At 45.2% G+C, this 10,495-nt stretch overlaps 1 pseudogene; it reads left to right on the top strand.

Moving 5' to 3' along the window:
• The first annotated feature begins 256 nt into the window (after window positions 1–256).
• LOC136477394 (protein indeterminate-domain 4, chloroplastic-like) lies at window positions 257–9,242 on the top strand (annotated as a pseudogene).
• The last annotated feature ends 1,253 nt before the right edge of the window (window positions 9,243–10,495 follow it).

Raw genomic sequence — 10,495 nt, 5'->3', positions numbered from 1 at the left:
CTTTGCCCCCGTGGCATCATCTGTACAGTACACCCTGTCTCTATTCTCACGTCCCTGTCTTGCTCTGAGTTGTATGTACGTATATTCTCACGTTACTGTTTTTAAATTTCACACTATACCTGCTAGCCCTTGGGAAAGTTGAGATAAAGACTACACACATCATATCGATTTCTCTTCAAAAAAACAAATACAGAAAACAAAATGGTTGATACATACAGGTAGCACAGCAGCATATAGTAGTGTGTGGAAAGAAGGACGACGGAAAGGAGCGAGAGAGGAGAGAGAAAAGTATGACAAGGATGCGAAAGAAATCAGACAACGACCTTCTTAGCCTCCTCCATATCCTCCTCTCCACTTCTTCTCCTCCTTTCCCATGAGTTCTATGCTAGGCCAGCAAGAACCATAGCAAGAAGAGCAAGCAACAGCTAGTGGCAGCACTCGAGAGAGAGAGCTGGGAGGAAGGTATCGACAAGAAGCAAAGCCATCTCCCTTTTTTCGATCACTTTGGTTCTTTTACATACCTACGTGTGGATTTCGGTGTTTGCGAGCTTTTTGCTCGGTCGCCTTTTCTCGCTTGTTTTCCAGTGCAACTGCGTGCCTTGGATTTCCTGCGCTCTTTGTTCTTTTGTTGATCTTGGACGAGCCCTAATCCTTTGTTGTTTCTCCCCCAGCTTCGATCTTGTCGATTCCTTGGTTGTTTGTTGTTTCAGATCAATTTGAAGCCACACACTCACACGTATGAGATAGGTATGCGCTTCTTCTTCCTTCAGTTCGATCTCCTTTTGCGCTTTCCTTTTGGTTCTTTGCTCCTGCTTTCGGAAAAGAGCTAGCTTTCTGACATCTTCTTGCGCTTGCTTGCTCGCATGGTGTCCAGTAGTGAGTAGTGACAGTCTTGATTCTTGCTTGGATAACTTGGGCTTGTTCTTGCCTTGCCTGAATTGGAGACTGCTGCTTGTTTTGGTGAAGGGGGATATAGAGACGATCGACAGCCCAGCTAGTACACTCCAGAAACAAGGGCTACCAAAAGGGAAAAGATTCCCTTGTTCTTGACCGGCTTCTCAGGGAGAAATCTGGAGTCGGTGATGGCATCCAATTCATCAGCGGCGGCTGTGGCAGCTATGTTTGGAATTAAGGATGCCGACCACCAAGACCAGATGAAGCCACTACTTGCGCAGCAGCACCAGCAGCTGCCCCCTGCGCCACTGCTCAACGCCGCTTCGTCGTCGGCGGGGTCCGGCCAGGCGACAGGGGCATCACCGCCGCCAGTGAAGAAGAAGAGAAACCTACCAGGTAATTAATCCGAACTTGCAAATAGCCTTTCCAATTCCAATCGTGCATACCTATCTTAATTATGCATGGGGCCGGGATTTGGTGCGATTTTCATCATATCTAGGGAGAGCTTCTTCGTTTTTTTCTGTGGAAATCTTATCTAGGTTTCTTGGTTCTGGAATTTTTGGTTCCTCTCGTTTGTTCTCCGCTGGATTCGAAACTACATGAAATGATCCTATATTTTTCGCCAGATCTTCATCTTTGTGTGTTCCCGTCATCCCGTGTCTTCCACTTTTGTCCACATCTTGATCGATTCGATTCAAAGGACTGGTCGTCACATGCATGTTTACTGGCTAGTACTTCATTTAAAGCGTGTAGCCTCACCTGAATGAATTCTCTTCAATCAATTCAGGACAAAAGTAGTGAGCTAGCGCACAACCAAATCCACAATTTCACTTGCTCTATCTATATTCCCCAGCTAAATTCATCGTCTGAAGGCATAATAATTCTGAATCATGAGCGTATATTTGTCAGTTAAACGTAGATTTTTTTTTAAATCTTTGCAAGATTCCATGCTCATATGAGCTAGCTAGCTGTTTCTTCCCTCCGTTCTTCCTTTGCTATCATATCGCTCTCTTATCAATACACACAGCAGACAGAGTCCATGACGCAGTATCTACGTCAATTCCTTTGTTCATTTACAAATGCCCTTTTGCTCCTTTGCTGCTCAAAGTCTCGTGACAATATTCTGCCCCTCGTTGCCTTGTTTTGTCCATACCTCACCAAACCAAAAAGGAAGGGAAAATATACTCTCCAGCTGTGTATGTTGTATATTAACCCACAATACTACTCCAGTACGGTACTACTGCTAGCTGGGTGGCGCCAACCACCCTTTGGCGGCCGGCCGGCTAATCATGCATATGCATGCCATGCATAACTTACTTACCACACTGCAATATTACTCTCTCGCTCTAAGCTAACTCGGCAAGCGAATTCTTCATTCCACAGCTAGCTAGCTCTTGATGATGATATAATGCATCGATCGAGCATGCATATATATACTCTAAACATATATGTGATGCTAATTTCTGTTCGATTTAACACACACGAATCATTATCATATATATTGATACTACGTGCAATGCATGCATGACGATTGACGATGACGCAGCAGACCCTGACGCGGAGGTGATCGCGCTGTCGCCCAAGACGCTGATGGCGACGAACCGGTTCGTGTGCGAGGTGTGCAACAAGGGGTTCCAGCGGGAGCAGAACCTGCAGCTGCACCGGCGCGGCCACAACCTGCCGTGGAAGCTGAAGCAGAAGGACCCGGCGCAGGCGCAGCGGCGGCGCGTGTACCTGTGCCCGGAGCCGACGTGCGCGCACCACGACCCCGCCCGCGCCCTCGGCGACCTGACGGGGATCAAGAAGCACTTCTGCCGCAAGCACGGCGAGAAGAAGTGGAAGTGCGACAAGTGCTCCAAGCGCTACGCCGTGCAGTCGGACTGGAAGGCGCACTCCAAGGTCTGCGGCACACGCGAGTACCGCTGCGACTGCGGCACCCTCTTCTCGCGGTACGTATATACATGCATTTCTATATACCTGTCCGACTGCGTGCCTTCCTTCTGTATATATATCTCTGTACGTACGTACTACGTGCCTGTCGTCACCATCGATCTAATAGCTAGCTAGGCCTGTATGGAGTAGTACGCGTAGACGTAGCTACACGTACGTGCGGCGTCTGTGCGGCGTGACTATACGTTGTTTTGGCTACTAAGCCATGGCTGAAAATATTATTGACTAATTAATTATGAGAAAAAATAATATTTATTTACTGAAAAAGTACGACTTATAAACTAAACGAGCAGTACGCAAATCAAGCCTAGTCTTCTGAGTGCAAGGAGAAAGCATGGCATGCATGGTTCGGCGCGCCATGGACGTATCTCCTACACATCAGCATCGGTTTCTGCATTGCATGCATGACACCTCCCGTGCTGCTAGCGCAGCACGCAGCATATCGTTCCGTGACATAAAAAGTACAAGGATACTGGTGCATGCCACGCACGCAACTTGGCTTTGGTGAACGCGCAAAGAATGTTTAGTGCCGCGTAATTCAGGGTTAGGGTTTTTTTTTTGTCTCGGTGCGTACCAACCTGAACCAACCTTTTGTTTTGTGTTGTGCCCGTGGGAGAGAGAGAAAAGAGAGGGGCAGGCAGGAGCCAGGCAGGCAACTGCATGCACGTGAAACGGCCATTGTCTTGTACTCGATCCTACTAGCTAGCTAGCTCTACTAGATACTACTGGTAGATGCGAATGTCTCAAAGCTTTCTTGCTGGCCCATCGTCGTCAATCCCTTGTGAGTTTTTGTGGCTCAAAAAGCCAAGAGGTCGGTCACTGCTACAATCTCCACATATATACTGTACGTGCTGTATAAGTGAATTAGAGATGCACATGCATGCAATCTCCCGGCCAGGGGCGCCATGTTTACTTGGTTGCATTGCTGCGTCGAGCCATGCATGTAAACTAGCTAGCGCGTAGCCTGGTCTGTTTGCACATGAGCTGGCTGGCTAGCTAGATGCCGAGCAGGGCGCCAGCAGGGCCATCCGTTGGTCGTGTGTCAGAGAGCCAGGCCAGGTTCACAGTTTAGTCACAGCTTTTCCTCGGGTGTGTATACGTTGCTGACCGATCCATGCGTGTCCAGGCCCTCATCACATCTCTTCATCAGAGTTCACATGCACGTACTGCAACTCTCAGGAGCAGGCGCAGAGATCGATCCACGCACACTCACGCGCGCACATTGCCGATTTGATGGAATCGCCCGGGCTGGGCTGCAGCTGGAGCGAGTGGTGGTCACCACTATCTTTCACTAGTTTGGCATGAATCTATCTAACCGGAAACAAGCATAAATGGAATGTATTAACAGAGGCTGCAATCTATTGATTGGGGGCATAATAATATCCTCTCCTGCATCAATAATTTTGGGGAACGGGGCCCTAGCTAGCCGATAGGAATATACTTCTTTCGTTCTAAATTATAAGATATTTTGGCTTTCCTATGTCTAGATACATAGTAAAATCAATGTATCTTGAAAAACTAAAATATCTTATAATTTAGAACGGAGAGATTATGTACATAGGCTTTGTTTTCGTGTGGATGTTTTTTCCTTAGGAAATGCATCTATGCACATTGTATGTGGGTACATACAACGAAATCCTTGTCGTTGACAGTACTCTATAGATTATATTGGTGCACGTAAGAACATTAGAGCAAGTATAATAGCAGGTTGTAGATGAGCTGAATGTTGAGGTGAAAGAAAAAAAGAAAAGGAGAGAGAACGGATCCGGATACGGACTGTGAGTTTACAGGCATCTCATGCACAAGAACCAATAAACTTTACGAGAGACGAAAGTAGAGCATATATTAATAGTAAAGTGCTCACTACTATATAGATATGCTGAGAAGATCCATACAGCCAAGCCTTGTCTTATGCTTAGCTAGTTCGAATACTGGACGGAGGAACATTTGGTCCATGTATCATAACTACAAGCTAGCAGGAAGAAAAAACTATTGTGACCTTTTTATTTCTTCTTCTTGGAGCTCTTCTTGGCTTCTTGGGCAACGAGATTCGCTGGGAAGCTTTTCTGATGTCTTTTGGTGTCCCATGGCGGTCGCTAATTAATGTCAACCTCTATAATTTTCCCCTCTGCCTTTTCCGCTTGGAAGGTTGCCGCTAGTTAGTATAGCATGCCAACCTACCTGCTACGTCTCTAACCCTTTTCCGCTTTCTCCTCCTTGATTGACATGAGTTTATGGGATTTCGGGCTGACATCGTGTGTCCGTGTGAGAGAAGTGCAACAAACATGATTAGATTATCATACACATGGCCTCTTTTGTAACAGCATTTAATTAGTGGCAAAGAGTTGAAAGTACTAGTAAACGCACTGCCGAGAGTTTTCATACTAATGTACCAAACATTGTTCTTTTTTGTACTTTTTGACTTTTGTTCTCTTTAAATAAATCCCTGTAGGGGCCTCGGCCACTCCTGTTCACTCGAAAAAAAAAACTGTGTGAAATTGAAGCTACGGAAGCCAGCATACATCACTAGACAACGGCTAGAGAGAGATGATGTACCATCTGAAACTGATGTTGTTCATCTCACATACTCTCTCAGACCCCCAATAATTCCACAAATACATAAGGGGCCCTAGGAGTTCTAGAATGGTTTAAGGGAGATGAAATAACTCTTCAGTCTTCATGTATCCCCATTAAATCACATTGTAGCGAAAGTCACGAGGTTCATTAGTCGATTAGGTCGCTCCCAATGCTAGGTTTTATTGTACGGTTTCAAGAATGACTTGTGGGCGATCAAATGAACAATAGTGTATAGTTTCATTTCACAGTTTTATAGGCCTACGTATGTAAACATGCATGCATGGTGTTATAAAATAAAATACTCCCAGTAGAGTTTCACTCAGTTTCCAATACTCGGACATGTGCAATTAGGTGCTTCTTCCTTCTTCTATTTCTTTTGCAGATAGATATTTCTGTTGGTAATGGAAATTGGGATTACCCTAGGTAAAAAAAATGTGTTGAAAACGCAACGTGGGTTTCATCTAGATGAACCTCATCTCCTCTTTTTTCTCATATTTTCTGTCTCATGTCATCATTTTTGTCGATGTGACATCTCATTAACTATGAATGAAATTCCCACTGGCCGGTCCCAACTTAAAAACTATGAGATAATCTCTATAATTGTCAAGTCATGTAGACACTACACGTAGCATATTCTCAATGGATGATTTCATCAAAAGATTTTTTTCAATCATGTGTCTTCTCTCTCCTATCATCTACCTATCACATCGCTTCATATCATTGTTCTTGTGTAGACATAGTTTCTTGTATAAAAAACTATTTCGTCCTCTCTCTTCCTTAATTTCAATGTCACATCATCATTTTACTTTGTTGGCACCCTAATTGATGACCATGGAAACCATCATAGTTTCTGGGTTGGGATGCCTTTATAGAAATAATGGTGGGTATTTAATGAATAGTGTTGTAGAATACTACCTTATACTCCCTCTATAGAAAAACATACAAATCTAGCATTTGAGTTTTGTACTCAAAATAATGTAATTCTTGCTAAGGTCCGGCCCATTCTAGCCAAAAGATAAAAATGACCATGCATGCATACAGGGTCAAGATCCGGTTGCATGCATTCAAGGTCATGCTCTGGTGGAGTTAGGTTTCTTTGGGAACTAGCTCATGATGTCATGCAACATTAATTATCCCTGCTTAAGGCACATACTCCCTCTGTTCCAAACTAAATCAATTTCTAAAGTTGTCCTAAGTCTAACTATTTTAAATACCAAATATATATAAAAATGCACCAATATTTATGGCACTAAATTAATATCACTAGATGCATTATGAAATGTATTTTCATAATGTACTTATTTGGTGCTATAGATGTTAATATTATTTTCGGTAAAACTTAAGATAGTTTAACTTAGGGTGATTTTAAAAATTGATTTATTTTGAGATGGAGAGGGAGTACATCATTTTTCCTAGCATTAATATGTTTGAGAACTCCTAGAATTGTATTTTTTATAGGCACATGGGAGTATCTGACAGCAATTTTTGAATGTCTGAATCCCTTAAATTTTAGGTCCTAAAATAAATCCTTATATTTGGAGATGAATAGAAGAGTATATAGAGTTCACATTTTAAAAACTCTACAAAAATCATGTCACACCTGGGGCACATGCTGAATTGAATTCATATACAAAATCTTAAGAATAACAAAGCCCAATCGTATTCACAAGATAAGAACAAGAGCAATACGATGTGTAATGGTGACATTTTATTTTTATGAAAGAAACATGCATAGTGCTACTTTATGTTTATCATTTCAACAGTATTACACACCATATTTGAAAATTAATCATTCACTCTTGAAATTTTTGCATGGGTGTGCCCATTTTCAATGTTTTTTAAACACTCGAAAATTTTTATTGTTGGCTTGACAATCATTGACACTATAGTAAGGGCCATTTCACCATATAAAATGTTCCCCTAAACACTAGAATTAACCATCTCGGTAACTTGCCAATATATACTTAGCTTATGTGGCACTGTACACGAACTTACTGTAGATCTGAATTTATTCTCGTCATCACGCAGTGTTTTTCACTGTAACGCGCTGTCGTTCTGTTTGTCGTGTAACCGTTTCACGTGCAAACTTCCATTTGGTTTCTGAACTGCACGTCACGAGCACTCCATCCGTGCAGACATGTATTGCCGCGTGATCCAACTGTTACTGACTTGTCAATCACAGTGCATGCATATGCACACGTGATTGCATCATGCATCCATCCATGCAGGAGGGATAGCTTCATCACCCACAGGGCTTTCTGCGACGCCCTCGCGCAGGAGAGCGCCCGGCTGCCGCCCCCAGGCCTCACCGCCAGCCACCTCTACGGCGCCACCAGCGCGGCCAACATGGGGCTCAGCCTCTCGCAGGTCGGTTCCCACCTCGCATCCACCCTCGGTGCGGACGCTCACGGCCACCATCAGGACCTGCTCCGGCTCGGCGGCGGCAGCGCCGCGAGCCGCCTTGACCATCTTCTAGGGGCGTCCAACGCCTCCGCGTTCCGCCCCCTGCCGCCTCCACCATCGTCGGCGTTCCTCATGGGCGCGCCGCAGGAGTTTGGCGAAGGCGACGGCACTGGGTCCCACGGGTTCTTGCAGGGCAAGCCGTTCCACGGCCTCATGCATCTGCCGGATCTCCAAGGCAACGGCGCCGGGGGTCCCTCGGCGTCGTCGGCTCCGGGTCTCTTCAACCTTGGCTACATCGCAAACAGTGCAAATAGCTCAGGTACTTCCAGTCATGGCCATGCAAGCCAGGGACACCTGACAAGTGATCAGTTCAGCGAAGGAGGTGGTGGTGGCTGGCGGCGGCGGCGGCTCCGAGTCGTCGGCTGCGATGCTTTTCAGCGGCGGCGGGAACTTTGCCGGTGGTGACCACCAAGTTGCTCCTGCCGGGATGTACAACAATGATCCGGCCGTGATGCTGCCGCAGATGTCCGCGACGGCGCTTCTGCAGAAGGCGTCCCAGATGGGCTCCAGCGCGAGCGCGCACGGCGGCGGCGTGTCCGTGTTTGGGGGCCTCGTCGGCTCGTCGGCGCCCTCCGCTACGCACGCCCGGGCACCCACCATGCTCGACCAGAGCCAGATGCACCTGCAGAGCTTGATGAACTCGCTGGCTGCCGGCGGCATGTTTGGCGGAGCCAACAGCGGCAGCATGATTGACCCGAGGATGTATGACATGGATCAAGATGTGAAGTTTCACCAAGGCCGTGGTGGCGCTGAGATGACGCGCGACTTCCTTGGCGTCGGTGGCGGTGGTGTCATGAGGGGGATGACGGTGCCGAGAGGGGGGCACCAAGACGGTGCCGGTGACATGAGCTCCTTGGAGGCCGAGATGAAGTCGGCCTCGTCACCCTTCACTAGAGGCAGGATGCAATAAGAGAACCCTGTGCTCGCACAGTGAGCGAGTCCTGAGCAGCCTGCCATGCATGCATGCATCCATGGGTGTACTAAATCCGTTACAGCAGGTTGTTATAGTGTACACTGCACAATGCATGGGAGTAGTATAAGGTTGCTGCACTCCATGCAATGAAGCAATAAAGGGTAAAAGACAGGTTTCAACCTAATCTTAAGACATGCATGGTGAGCAAGGAGCTTCTTTGCTACTAATCCAAGAGCAGGCTAGATCAAGTAGAATCATGTGATCGATCATCTAATTAATTGCTGCATGCTTGGTGGTGTAGTTCCTGTCGAACATTTGTTTTTGCTGGACTATATATGTAACTGGGTTAATTATACCGGAGGAGATAGTATTTATCAGTAGTCCTGTAGCTAGCTAGGTTAGTAGTACTGGCTGTATTAGGGGATGATAAGAATTCATGCCCCCCCCCCCCCCCCCCATAATTTCTTTTGTCTGTTGTTTTTCCTTCTACTGTACTTACCGTACCCTTTAATTTGGAGCAAAACCATTTTTATTGCTTCTTATAGTGCATTTAACAATCACACCATACCCATTTGGGGACATATATATGATATGCATTTTTTCACAGTATATAGTTTACTTCTTTTTTTTTCTCAAGTACAGTATATCACTACGTAAAAAATAATTTTTAGCAACGGTTCGTTTTTTTGTAGGGGCGGCTGGTGATGGAGCCGCCCCTACAGTGGCGTGCTCCGGTGCCCAGACACCAGCCGCCCCTACAAATGGAACAACAGGGGCGGCTGGTGATATGAGCCGCCTCTACAAATGGAGTCTGATTTGTAGGGGCGGCTCAATCACCAGCCGCCCCTGGAGTTGCTATTTGTAGGGGCGGCTGGTGATTGAGCCGTCCCTACAAATGCCCCCGTATACATAGCTACGATTTGTAGGGGCGGCTCAATCACCGGCCGCCCCTACAATGACCCCCGTATACATAGCTCCGATTTGTAGGGGCGGCTCAATCACCAGCCGCCCCTACAAATGACCCACATATAAAACAGCTGAAGCACCTTCTTCCTCCTCGGGTCACTCACTCCAACCCGTGAAACAAAGGTGGGGAGGCCTTGGGCACCTCCCAAAAATTGATCTACTAAGGGGATAAGGTTTTGGTCTCAAATCCTTTGGTGGAGAGGTTGTAGAAGGTAAGATAATGCTATTCCACACTTTTTTTGTAGTTTTAATGGTTGGTTAGTGAGTAATTAGAGTTTTGTTTTTCTCTCTCTTCTATGGTGCTTGAGCTACTTATGAAGCAAATTAGACCCAAGTTTTAAATGTACTAGGGATAAATTAGGGATGGGAACAAGATCATACCCATGTTTCTTGATTTTAGTGAACAATTAGTTAGTTTTATGGATGTTTCATGTTCATGTGGATCTAGATCTAGGGTTTGGTTTTTTTATTAATTTCAGTTTTTGTAAATTTATGTTTTCATGAAATTGGACTAGGGTTTGTATGAAAGATATTGGATAAAGTATAATTGTTGCTAATTGTTGTCTTTAAAATTGTTTATTGTAATTAATAAATATGTATTTTAATTATTTATGGATAAATGGGCCATTAATTAATTTTCCTATCATGGTGTGTTTGTATGCTTCATGTAATTATATTAGATTTATATTCATATATATCTGAAGTATATATAATTATTCTCAAGTAATTATT

This window comes from Miscanthus floridulus, chromosome 8 (assembly GCF_019320115.1).
Source record: "Miscanthus floridulus cultivar M001 chromosome 8, ASM1932011v1, whole genome shotgun sequence".
Lineage (NCBI taxonomy): Eukaryota > Viridiplantae > Streptophyta > Magnoliopsida > Poales > Poaceae > Miscanthus > Miscanthus floridulus.
Note: the sequence above shows the minus strand (reverse complement) of the source record. Positions and strands in the feature narration are given on the sequence as shown.